The following is a 13,221-nucleotide window of genomic DNA, read 5'->3' on the forward strand; positions in this document are numbered from 1 at the left end:
TCGATACTCAAAACGACTCCAACAACGAAGATCATCCTCATCAGGAACCAACACCAAGATTTCCTAAACTCCTCTCCCCAAACCCTCCTCCCGCGAAAAAAAAAAGAGTAAAGAAAAAAGGGGGCAACGAATTTCTGACATGGCCTCAAATATCCTAAAAGTAATTCCTCAACTTACAAGAAAACCACAAAAACCAAAAACCAAAAACCATATCAATTTGAAAGGGTAAAGAAAAAAGAAATTTCTACTAAATAAAAAGAACAATTTCTTCTCATAAAAAGCATAAAACTATAAAAAAATCGCTAAAAGGCCGTAGCATTGCAGTAAAATCCGGAAAAACTCCCTTGAAAATTATCGAATCGATCTTGTGCCTCCCATAGAAACAGAAATCCAAACGGAGAGAGAGAGATAAAGATCAAAACCGTACAGACAACAAAGAGAAGGAGAGAAATAACAAACACGAAGCGAGGGCTGAGGCATGTGAAACGTACCATGATCCGTTCGCACACGAAAACCTCCTCCTCCTCCCCTTCCTCCTTCCTCCATTACCGACTCTCCCGTGCGAACATCCACAGCTCGAGCTTCCCCACGCTACTCCGCTTCCCTATCTCTCTCTCTCTATAGCTCGCTCTCCAAGTTTTCAGAATAAAAGGGGGCAAATCGCGCACTTTTCGTTTTTATTTTAAAGTAACGTTATTTCTGGCGCACTTTGTAATGCGCCAGCAAACGTTCTTTTTTCTGCAAAACTTCTTCTCTGGCGCACTTTTTCAGTATAAACGCGCCGGTAAATCCCCGATAGTGAGCCGTGAATTGGCCACCCATTCAGCTTTATCGACCGATACCGATACTCAACTGTATCAACCCAAAAATAATAAAAAATTATTACGTGTCAATCATAACGAGACACATGTTTAAACTATTAGTATATTTATTAAAAATATCCGATTCAAGGGTGAAGAGGATGCATTCATCATCAATGAACTTGAACCAAAAGACATTGAACAAGGTGAGAGTAGTGTGCACACCAAGATTAAGAGATTTGCAGCATCAATCTACTGCTCCTTATAGGTCTCTTCATTCTTGGGCTATCCAGCAGTAGAAAGGGTTCCATCAACATGACCTATAACTTTTCTTTCATCAGCAAATTAAGGAGGTAACTTATCCATCAACATAATCGACATAGAATGATGCAATTTAGAAGGTGACAAAAACGAGAGTTGCGTTTCTGGACTGTCTGAAAAGTCTAGTACTAGCTCACAGGAACAGAACCTTAGCCCTTGGGGACCTGAGCGTTGTAAGGTTCAGCATAGTCGACATAGAATAATGCAATTTAGAATGTGACAAAAACGAGAGTTGCGTTTCTTGACTTTCTGAAAGGTCTAGTACTAGCTCACCGAAAGACAACCTTAGCCCTTGGGGCCCTGAGTGTTGTAAAGCTCACCAGCTAACCTAATTTTATGGTCTTGGACTAACTTCTTTACCCCCACCCGTCCAACAAAGTGAGGGAACCCTTGCCTATTTGACACCACACCCGGGCGCCGGTGTGACGCGTCGCTTCTGGGCGACGACCTAGCAACCCTTGCACATTTATCACTGCCTCCGGGCCTAGAGAGTACAGCGCGTCGCTCAGTAGGGAACGCCCCAACGAAATTCTCATATTGGTTCATTTTCATAGGATATGACAAAGTTTTTATGCTGGCTGTCACAGGCCTACCGCAACCCTCCTCCTTTATCCAGGCTTGGGACCGGCAGTGTATAACTACAAAGAGCATAAGAGATCAATATATTTTATTAATTTATTATTATTTTTTTTTTCAAATTCATGCTCCATAAAAGACATGTTTTGTATCGACTATGATCTGGACTAATAGTTGAGTATATATCCTAATATATATACCTGACCTTTATACATTAATCATGTACAACTTAGCATGATGCACACACATAGAGCTTGTATGTACCTACAACATGATCACGCATATAAGTCTTATCCTACGAGTAGGGATTTAGAACCCCTACCAGGGTCGGTAGGACCCATTATCGACTGACTATTTGATTTCATTTTAGTTTCATACATTAGGTTTCAAACTTGAATTAATATTCGATTAAGTCTTAATTTAGATTTGAATCAACTCCAAATCCAATTATAATATTTGAGACAGTTATTAAATTCGAATTCAAATCCCAATTCGATCCGAATTTGAATTTTCGAATCGAAATTCAGATTGATAAAACTTCAGAAATTGAAATCAAAATTCAATAAGATTTTAAATTAAAATATATACTTAGTTCGAATCCTGACTAATATTAAAACTCAGATTAGATCTGATAAAAGTTAAAACCCTGATTCATAATAAATTCTCAACTCGACTTTATTTTGAATCCCAAATAATACTTGAATTATAATTAAATTTATAACTTAATTTTGAATAATATTTTAGCCTTAATTTACTATTATTTCTCGTAAAGTATCAAAAAATTATGGGGTTTACATCTTTTTCTCTTTAAAGAAATTTTGTCCTCAAAATTTAACTAGGGTTATTCGTCGATGAGATTTTGGATGATTTATTATTATTATTTATATGTTTAATAATTATAAAAAATTTATGGGTATTACATTGTGCCAATCTATGAGCGACACCTCCTATCTTCTCGAGGATGAGGAAAAGTCTTACATACCTCAGTCTCAAATTCCCTTTCTTACCAAACCAAAATACACTCTTTGTCGGCGATACTCTGACAAACACGTGGTCTCCAACTTCGAACGAAAGTTCTTACCACTTCAGATCTGCGTAGCTCTTTTGACAGCTCTAAGCGGTCAGAAGTCTCTTACGAATCAGCTGAACCTGATCTGTATAGTGCTGCAATACTATGAGTGATTTGATAGCTCGATCACCAACCTCGCTCCAACAAACAGGGGATCTATAGGGTTGCACATACAAAGCCTTGTAAGGAGCCATGTTGATGCTTGAATGATAACTATTGTTATTAAAGAACTCAACTAACTTTAAATGCTTACTCCATTCGCCTTTTCACTCTAGCGCATAAGATCGTAGCATATCCTCTAGTGTCTGGATGGTCCTCTCTGACTATCCGTCGATCTATGGGTAGAATGTCGTGCTAAACTTAAGCTTTGTTCTCAAAGCTTTCTGAAGTTACCCCCAAAACTTTGACGTGAATCTAAGATCTCTGTCTGAGATAATCAAAACAAGTACCCTATGTAGCCTGACGATCTCGTTGACGTACAGGTCGGCCAAACTCTCTAAAGTCTGATTCGTCCTGGTCGGTAAGAAGTGTGCCAACTTCGTAAGGCGATCCACAATCACCCGAATGGTGTCGTACTGTTGGCGTGTCTTGTCTCAGTTCCATTTTTTTTTTCTTTTTTGTTTCCTTAAGCCTTAGCTTTCTATTTTGTTCATGGGTCCAGTCCTTGCTAGAACCTTCTAGAACTCGCTCAAAAAGGGCGTCACCCCTTATGGAGCCTTATTTTTAAAAATTTTAAACTATTGACATTTTTTACCTTGGTTTTAACTTTTGGTAACTTTATATTTAACCTCAATTTAAAGTTTATTTTTATTTTTATAGTTTTAAACTTTAAATTAGGATGCCACACAGGATGGGATGGCCCACCTATGGACTCCTACCATTTTATAAATCTTAATTAATTTTTGAAATCCATTCCATTAAATTCCAACTTAATTTCATTTAAATTTATTTCAAATTCAAGCAAGATTTTTCCTAAATGAACTTGTAATTCATATGAACTGTAAATACATGAAATGCAAGTTGAATCTAGCCTAATTAAGTTTTAATAATTATATGTCCCAAATATTAAATACTTAAATTACTTATTTTAATTAATTTTCTCTAAGATAATTTTTGAATTTTAAAAGAAATGATTTAAGGAAATGCATTTCAAATTTTCTAAAAACCCTAGGCATGTAGGGGCTATTTTCATACCTAATTATTTTTTTCTTAAACCCTACGAATCCTCCAATGCATTTCTTTTAACCAAAATTTAAGATTTCATTTCGGCACATAATAAGAAAATTCAAGAAAAAGTCTTAAAAAAATCTCGGATATTACATCCAACCCCCCCTAAAAAAAAGTTTCGGCCTCAAAATTTGTTTAGGGTTACATACCGAACAAGTGTGGACATTTAGCTCTCATATCCATCTCGGGCTCTCAAGAACACTCTTCGAGCCCATGGTGCTGTCATCGTTTAACGAGCGAGATTGTAACACCCCAATTTTTATAATCCAAAAAATGGCAAATTTTTTTTTTAATACTTTTAAATTTTTTAACAAATAACAGTGGAAAAACTCATCGAGTCTAAAAGTTGGCGTGCTACTTTCCGTATTCATGTATAACCATACAATTATGAAAATTTAAAAGAATTTTTTTTTAACATGCATGAAATAAATCAATGTCTACAACCATTATATTCATTGACTAAAATACATGAATTTGTGAAATACATAAGTAACTACACAAGTATCGAGGTTTGGTCCTTAGATCGGTTCTGATTTGCGAAATCCTTAATCTTGTCCGATTGTTACAGAATTAACAAAAAAATTATAGTCAGTTAACAGAGCTGATATTTACATAGATTATATAAAATTTTATCAGCTTTCCATAGCCACAAACTGTTCATAAAAAATCTTTCATATGAGAGAGTTACAAATGTTTTACCGCTGACATGTCATTTTCTATTCCAACTGTCACATAGTCATGATCATTCCATGAACATAGCCTAAAATTTTACAATTGATAGGAAATTTTGTTAGCTTTTCAACACAATAAACCGCTCATCAAAAATCCTCTAGATGAGAGAGTTACAAGCATTTTACTGGCTGAATGTCTAGCCAAAAAGCAATAATATCGGGTCTATGCATTCGGGTGGGGCCAAACCAAGTCACCCGAATTCATACACCCATATTTTTTTGACATAAATTGATTTAAAAACTTAAATAAAATTATATATCTAAGGTTAATATATCCTAAATATGACAAATAATATTTTTTCTCAGTCGTTCGGTGAGAAAAATAGACCTGTCTCACACATGCCTAGATCCATGCAATATTTAATTGTAGTTGATAGATTATGTTCACATGTATATTCTGTGATTTCTGTAGATTTTTTTATTTTCAATTTTATGCAAATTTCATGAATTATTTGTTTATTTGTGTATTTATGATTTTCCTAAATCTACCAATTTCTTTTCTAAAAAACCCGATATGACTAAAATCACAATATCTCAAAATTTTGACCATGAAAATCTGCCAAATTTTTACAGAATGTCTACAACATCATATACTACTGTCCCAAATTGAAATTTGCATAAAAATATTATCCCAATTTATGTATTTTAAAAATTTATGATTTTCTTTTCAGAGAAATTGGTTTTTGGAAAAAAAAATATGTTTTCAAGATGATTTTCTCTCGAAAAACTATTCTTTTTCCATCTTTTGATAGCCCTAAGCCAAACCCACGTATATGAGGGTTTGTTCAGGGTCTATGCTTATAAGAAATCAATAGAATTCATGTTACGAATTCTGTTTTGCAAGAGAAGTATTGATCCACCTACCTTTTTATAAAAAAATTCGCTCCTACGCAAGCCGATGGGTCTTTTCGCACGATCCGGCTATTCTACGCATACCACGACCTCAAATAGGCTCTCCTTAAGCCTTCCTCAATCACGTGTATGCCTCCCTTATTAAAGCATGGGGGGAAACAACAAGAGATTTGATGTGAAAAAGAGAGAGAAGGGGAAGAAGAGGTAGGGATTTGGGAGAGAAGGGAATTCTTCAAAAAAAAAATCTCAAGGGGTCAAAATGGGGGGGGGGGTGGGGGGTGAGCCCCTCCATAGTTTTATAGGTTTTTAGGGGGTGGTCAAGGGCTGGATTCAATCCTAGCCCTTGATCATGTTCATGGCCTTGTTTCTAAATCTTAAGAACACCTTTCCCTTTTCTCTTTCCTAAACTCCCTTCTCTCTTTTTTTTGGGGGGGAGGCTGATATACAGGTCAGACATTAAATCATCAAGCAGTTCATAAACGTGCTTTTAAAGAGCATAAGAGGTTATCATATTTTATTAAATTATTATTATTTGTTTTTTTTAATTCATGCTCCACAAAAGACACATTCTATATCGGCCATTATTTGGACTCATAGCTGAGTATATATCCTAATATATATACCTGACCTTTGTACATTAATTGTGTACAACTTAGCACGATATATACACATAGAGCTTGTATGTACCTACAACATGATCACACATACAAGTCTTAGCCTACGAGTAGGGATTTAGAACCCCTACTAGGGTCGGCAGGACCCATTGTCGACTGACTATTTGATTTCATTTTAATATAAATTTTAAATTCCACAATTGCATGATTGCAAGCAATGTATGTGTAGTAGCACACCAAATTTTAAATCCGATGAGTTTTTCTGTTGTATTTGTTAAAGTAGTTAAAAGGGTTTTAAAATTTTTTTCCACCATTTTTCAGGTTATAAAAAATGGGGTGTTACAGAGACCTTGTCCCCCGCCCCGGTCCACTTCCATCTCTACATATGCACAACCTCTACTTAGGTTGTACACAAGATCTATATATATGAAAAATATTTTCTACCGTTGAGGGTTCCAAACCATCTAGTTGAAACAAATAAAGGTAGGGCACCTTGACAAAATTTGACCCCATAAATATTTAGTATGGTCAAGATAATAAGAATCGACTGTTGGATTTTAATTTTTCGATCTAAAAATACGATTGGTTAAGGGATCAAAATCGTGTACGATATAGGGCTTTGATTTTTTAACCCCCAAAAAATCTTACATACAGAAAACATGATCTAAGAGCCTGTTTTGCTAATTAAACCAAACATATTGATCACCTCCAGTGTGTCAGATAGCTAAAAAAATTAAACATTCTCACTAAAGGTTTGGAACCCATGAGGATAGCAGAGATTGATACGAGGTTCTAATACAAATTTTTTTTATAATGGCACAAGTTTCAATTGAAATTGATGTATGTTTTCGAACATGAGGTCTCATAATTTACCTTGTAATAATAATGACATCATATATATTGAAATGAAAGGAATGCTAAGAACACAAGAAAAAGAACTGACTTTAAATAAAAGTAGGTTTGTGTGGATCCATAAATTTTTCAAACAAAAAAAGTATTTTATCTAAAAAAGTGTTTTGAATTAAAAAACTGGATCCGAATAGTAGAAACAAAGATGTGGGGTCTGCTCTTCAAGTTGTGCTCTTTCCCTCCTCTATTGAGTAGGGATCAACCATAACAAAAGCTTGGAATCTTTGATAACTGGGTTGTAGCTTACAAGGTGCTCGTACTTTGTACGCGGGGCCTAAAAGAAAGTGAGTTTGATGGTGGGAACCACCATTAAGGCTCAAAAAAGCACAAAAACAACAAAATTGATATTCATTAGAAAAATTAATATTTCTTATAATAAATAAATAAAATAAATTCAATCAAAGCATATAGAATCAAGGTTTTAAAACTCACCGAGTCAACTCGGTGACTCAGTTGACTCAGCTCGGCCCTCCAACGAGTCAACTCGGCAAGGTAAACTCGTTTTGCAAAAACTCGGCCTGACTCAAGCGAGTTTTGGGCACTTTTTCTTTTTTCAGATGTGTTTATTAGTGCATATGAAAATTATCTCACATCTAGTGCATATGAAAATTATCAGTTGTGTTTATTATATTTGCTAAGAAGCACACAACATTAGAATGAATAAAAAACTTCATTGGAAACATATAAGATTGAAATTCTTTTTTTTTTTAGTTTTTTACTCAAAGTTATGCTCTTAAAATCTATCAATTATATTCGTGATTTCAAATTTCATCAGCTTAGTATCTATGTTAAGACAATGTTCTAAAGGCTAATTTATATAGATGCAATAAGGCTTGGCGATGTTATTTTGTGGTGTTTGTGACGATGATAAAGACCACAGATTCAGGATTTATGATCCATAAAAGGCCAAATTCAATTCATGGTCCATGTTCTGTATTAACTAGTGCTATTCATTCAATTGAATTGCAAATTGCAAAATAATCTATATTCATACTTGTATTACATGCTTTAATGTACTTATACTTTTGGAAATCCTTTATAGGGAACATGTTGAGGCAATTTATTAAGGGCATATTCCTATAATTTCCAATGTCTAGGTCATATTTTTTGTTGTTTGTCACTAGTAATGACAATTTAAATGACAAACCTTTATATATTTTTACTAGTCACTATTAATTAGGTCAAATCAAAAGTTAACAAAACCCGATCCGAGTCACCAAGTTGACCCACCGAGTCCCAAGTTGAGTCCCGAGTCAAGGGTTTTAAAACCTTGTATAGAATTGAATCTCACCTCGGGTTAGGTAACCCATTTCTATGACGATGATGAGCACGGTGGAACTGAACCAACACTTCACTTAGGCACGAGATTTAAGAGGCTAGGTAAGACAAGGGATTTAGACCTATACTAGGCTTGGGTTAGCTCAGCTAGAATAGATTCACATGGGAAAAATATAGGTGCTGGGCTCTTGGATGTTAGGTTGGGTGGTAGGTGTTACATATTTTAGGTACTTAGGTGCTAAATGCTGAACTAGGGAGAAGGGGTCCCTATTTATAGATTTTCTGATGGATGCAAATACTGTTCCTACGTATTCTGGATCTAGAGATCTAAATTCATCCACAAATGAGGTGGTAAAATCCTATTGGTTGATGGTTGGATAAACTTCCTCTTATTGGAGGTTTCCTAATTTGGGAGTTAAGATAAAGGGCCATCTGGAACTCTATGTTGGGGATGGAAGTTTCTCGAGGATTATCTCTCAATGGTGCATATTTTTTACCAAATAAATTGCTAATGACACATGGTGCTAATGACAATCTATATCTTCTAATGACAATTCATGTATCGTTAGAGAAATACTAATGACGCATCTGGGTCTAGGCCAATTGTTAATGACAATTCATCATTTCTAACCATACTTCGTAGTATACTAACAATAATTTATATGTCATTAGTAACTGAGCCACGACTGACTGACCATGTTAACTTTTTTATTTTCATAATTCCCTATTTGAATGTCATATTGAAGAGAGCTTTGGTGTATTAGAAAGCTAATATCCTTAACTTTAATTTCTATTTTGGATGAAGAACCATATTTGGTCATTTTAGTTGTCAAAATAATACTCAAATTGAGGACAAGAATTTTATCGAATAAATCACCTTGTTTTGGTCATACCTTTCTACTTTGATGTCGCATTGACATGATCTTTGGTTCACTTAAAATCCGAGATCCTCTAGTTTATTTTATTTTTGACAAAAGCTTTGAGGAGCCATTTTGAAGGCCAAAATGAAGTTGATGTTATAATAACTTTGATATGGGTCAAAAATACTGGATTTTGGAATGTGATTCTGACATGAAACGATTTAGTCAAAATTTAGGTGTCCAAAGATGTCCCTCTTTGTTGTTGAACAAGTGAAGCTTAGACAATGACAAAAAAAATAAACTGATTTTGCAAAAGACAAAAGGATTGACTCTGACATGAGGCTCTTTGAAGAAGTTTTGTGAAAGACTAAAGACATTGATAGTTGATAGCACTAACTATAGCTAAAGACGTGTACATAGCTTAACACAAGGATCTCTCTATGATGCATGTTCTTGTAGGCAAAGAGGCCTTGCCAAACGAGGTTGGCTCAAAGACTAGCCAAGTACCTTGTTTCTCATAAAGGCTTTCCCTTAGACTCAAAATAATAAGCAAGAAGTCTTTGCTGAGTGAGGTTAGATGAAATACGAAATAAGTGCCTTATCGCATAAGCTTGCGAGAGAGTCGGCTAATAAGATTTTGAAAGACAAAGACTTCTTTAAAGGACAAAGACAGAGAGAAGATTTTGGGCAAAAAATATACAGATAAAACAAAGACATCTGAAATAACATATCTGTTTCAAACACACTTTGAAGATAAAAACAGTGAGATGGTTTACACACTCATCAAATAGGTGTCGGATTGATTTATCAATCTGTAGGACAACCTATAGACCTAAGGTCCAAACTATCTACGAGATAATCCTAAGATAGGACTTGATAAGTTTATCTAATGCGACAATTGGGTTACTAGCAGAGTTATTCTACAAGAAACATGTTAGAAAAATATCAATGAAAATGCATGAAATGCACAAAGTTGCATGGGAATGATCACTAAAGAAATCTCTCAGAAGAATTGGGTTCATCCAAGAAGAGAATTGCTAACGATAATCCATGTATCATTAGGAAACTGATAACAAAAATCCATGTATCGTTAGGAAAATGCTAATTATACTTCATGAGTTTCAATTAGCACTAACGATACTTTATGATTTTCTAGTCATAAAAGGATTGTACCTCTGCCTGTTAACAAAAATCATGCCTTCTGCTAATGACACTCTAGAAGGTGATAATGACAATCCATGTGTCAGTAGTTTTTTTTCAAGATTTTTATCTTGAGACTCTCTATTGCACTCAAAATGTGAGATCCTTCAATCATGCCCCTTCTTCCAAAATTTTGCACCTATCTTAAGCCTTTCATCACGGTGAAGATCGAGAAAAACAATGTTTTCTCTCATTTTGACATACTTGTCTTGGTGCACGAATATTATAGGCTCCAAGAAGGCGATTTGGAACATACATATTTCCCTCTACCTTTTTTTATTTTTCTCTTTTTATGCTTTGTTCTATCTAGGTTTCCCTTTTTCCATGACAAAACACTTGGCATTTTGTTGCCTCTGGTGCTCCTCCATATTGGTTCTGCCAGTGGGTTGCCTAGTTCATTTTCATACATTGGAAATATCTATCACAATACCACTTGCATCGTGCTGCCCATCTTTGCGACTTCCAGGTGAACGATACTGGGTCAGAAACTCAACTATGGTTTTCATCTCTTTTAGATTCAATAAGACTCCTACCCTGACAACCTAGGAGTATTCTATGGTGCCTAGATTGACTTCTATACTTTCCTCCCTAACCATTGGAGAAGGGTCTTCTTGCCTTTCAATTTTTTTTTTAAACTTAGAAAGCTTTGTGATATCCTCTCATGGCTCTCCCTCATCCATGTGCTCATGCACTAGGCTACTTTAATGCTTATTTTCAGAGGATTTTTCAAAAATTAAGTATCAGGTTTTTCAAATTTTTGATTTTTTGGGGTTTTTGAAATATTCTCATTTTTTAGATTTTTGAATAATCGACAAAGACATTGACAAAAAGTGAAGGTTTGACACAAACTCCTAGATTCCCATCCCTACACAATATAAAGTTCTAGAACAGGGGGAAGTGGTGCCATCTCCAAACAAAAAAGTAGAAATATTTTGGTTTTTTAATTTTTTTGATCTTTTGCATGATATGGTACAAATTCTAGGTTAGAATCACATACCTTGGGTTTGGGTATCACTACCCAGTTCTTGATCAAGCTCATGGTTGATTTCCTCAATGAAAAGTTGCTCTCCAACTACAAAAGAAGAACCTGCATCAACAAACATGACAAAGAATAGAATATCTAGACCTAAGGATTCATAACCTAAGTCCGTAGCCTTGTCTTCACCCAAGGTTTTTAAGAATGAAGATTCATAAATTATTATGGGGTTATGATCCATTTTATTAGTTGACTCATAGGAATTGGTAACAAATCCCACCCTACGAAAAAATCTTCTAAACCTTTTAGGAGGGACATGAATCATATCCATATAAACTTGAAAGATGTTTTGTAGTCCAAAATTAGACCATTCTGAGTAAAAGTGTTTAGGTTGGTTTCTCCATCTTCTTTTATAGGAGTTCTGATGCATAGACCTACCAAATAGAAGATCTTTAAAGGGTGTATATTGATACCATATTTTTCAGCTAAACCCAATACATTTTTTTCAATGCCACTAGTCTTCAGAGCTTCTTTTTTGGGGTTCATGCCCATTCTAAGCATGTGTTGCCACCACCATCCTCAGGTTTTCAAGTACACAAGATAAGGATCCTTAGGTTTTGGAGGCTTCCACTTTAACCAAGGATCATCTAGATCAGGAGTGTGAAAAAAAAATTATTTTCCTCACAGATGCAGTTCAATTCTCTTTAAATATGTTTCAAAGCTTCTTCAATAAAAAACTGTGCCTTTTGCTCCTTAAGCCATTCTTCATACTTGACCTGAATCTAAATTGCTTTGTCATGAGAACAAGTCATCCCATATGTCTGATACTTGTTTATACCACTGACCTCATTGGAGAGAGGATGAGGCTCAAAAGGGAAGCTATGAAATTTCTCCTCTAAATCTTCTCCTTTTGACATTTCTTCTTGGGGCTCCTTTGTCTTCCTTGCGACCCCTTTGCTCCGAGGATATGAGTTCTCTGGTGAAGATCCGTGATTGATATCGAGATAGGAGTCTTCCTTGCAAGATTCTGCCCATCTTTTCTATCGGTATAGCTCTTGCTAGAAGAGTTCGGGCGATCCATGCCACTACTGTTTATATTTGAGTCCACAGAGGGATTTATTGAGGAAGTGCTCCCAATTTTCTCTTACTAGGCTATGGGACAAGTGTGCTCGATACTGGCTTTGCCATTCATTATAGTCATGGTTGACTATGTCTTCCTGTTCAAAGTCACTTTCCTAATGAGCATAGTTGAGATAGTTTGCAAAGATTTAAACTTCTAATACTTGGTCTTGCCATGTTTGGACTTTCCACGTTCATCGCTATGAATTCTTCTGACATCATTGGATCTTTCTATCCTAATCCGGGAGTCTCACACTCATGGTACATCAGGTCATCTCTATATTCTTTCTATAGATTTATCGATACAAGGTTATCAAATAGGCAATGTTCATATTCAAGGTCTTCTTTTGATCTTAGACCATTGAGTGCCCTACATAGGAATGATTCCCAATCTTTTGTATCAGATTCAACTTAAAATTGGGTTTAAGTCCTTCCCATTTATCATAATATGCCTCTACCTAGATTTGACAATCGGGTAGATGATCCAATGGATGTAGCCTTGCAGGTCTACGTACACTCTAACTTCTGGTATGACCCTTGACTTTTCTTCTCAAGGATTCTCCCATCCTTCTTTACCTTGGGTTAACTGATCTAGACATTCTTGAAGGTATTCTTCCTAGGTTTTTCCTGATGGATTTTGCCAGAATTTTTTTTGGATTATTGTTATCATTGCAAAATTCTACTTTTGC

Source organism: Nuphar pumila, chromosome 17, assembly GCF_984573655.1.
Source record: "Nuphar pumila chromosome 17, dmNupPumi1.hap1.1, whole genome shotgun sequence".
Taxonomy (NCBI): Eukaryota; Viridiplantae; Streptophyta; class Magnoliopsida; order Nymphaeales; family Nymphaeaceae; genus Nuphar; species Nuphar pumila.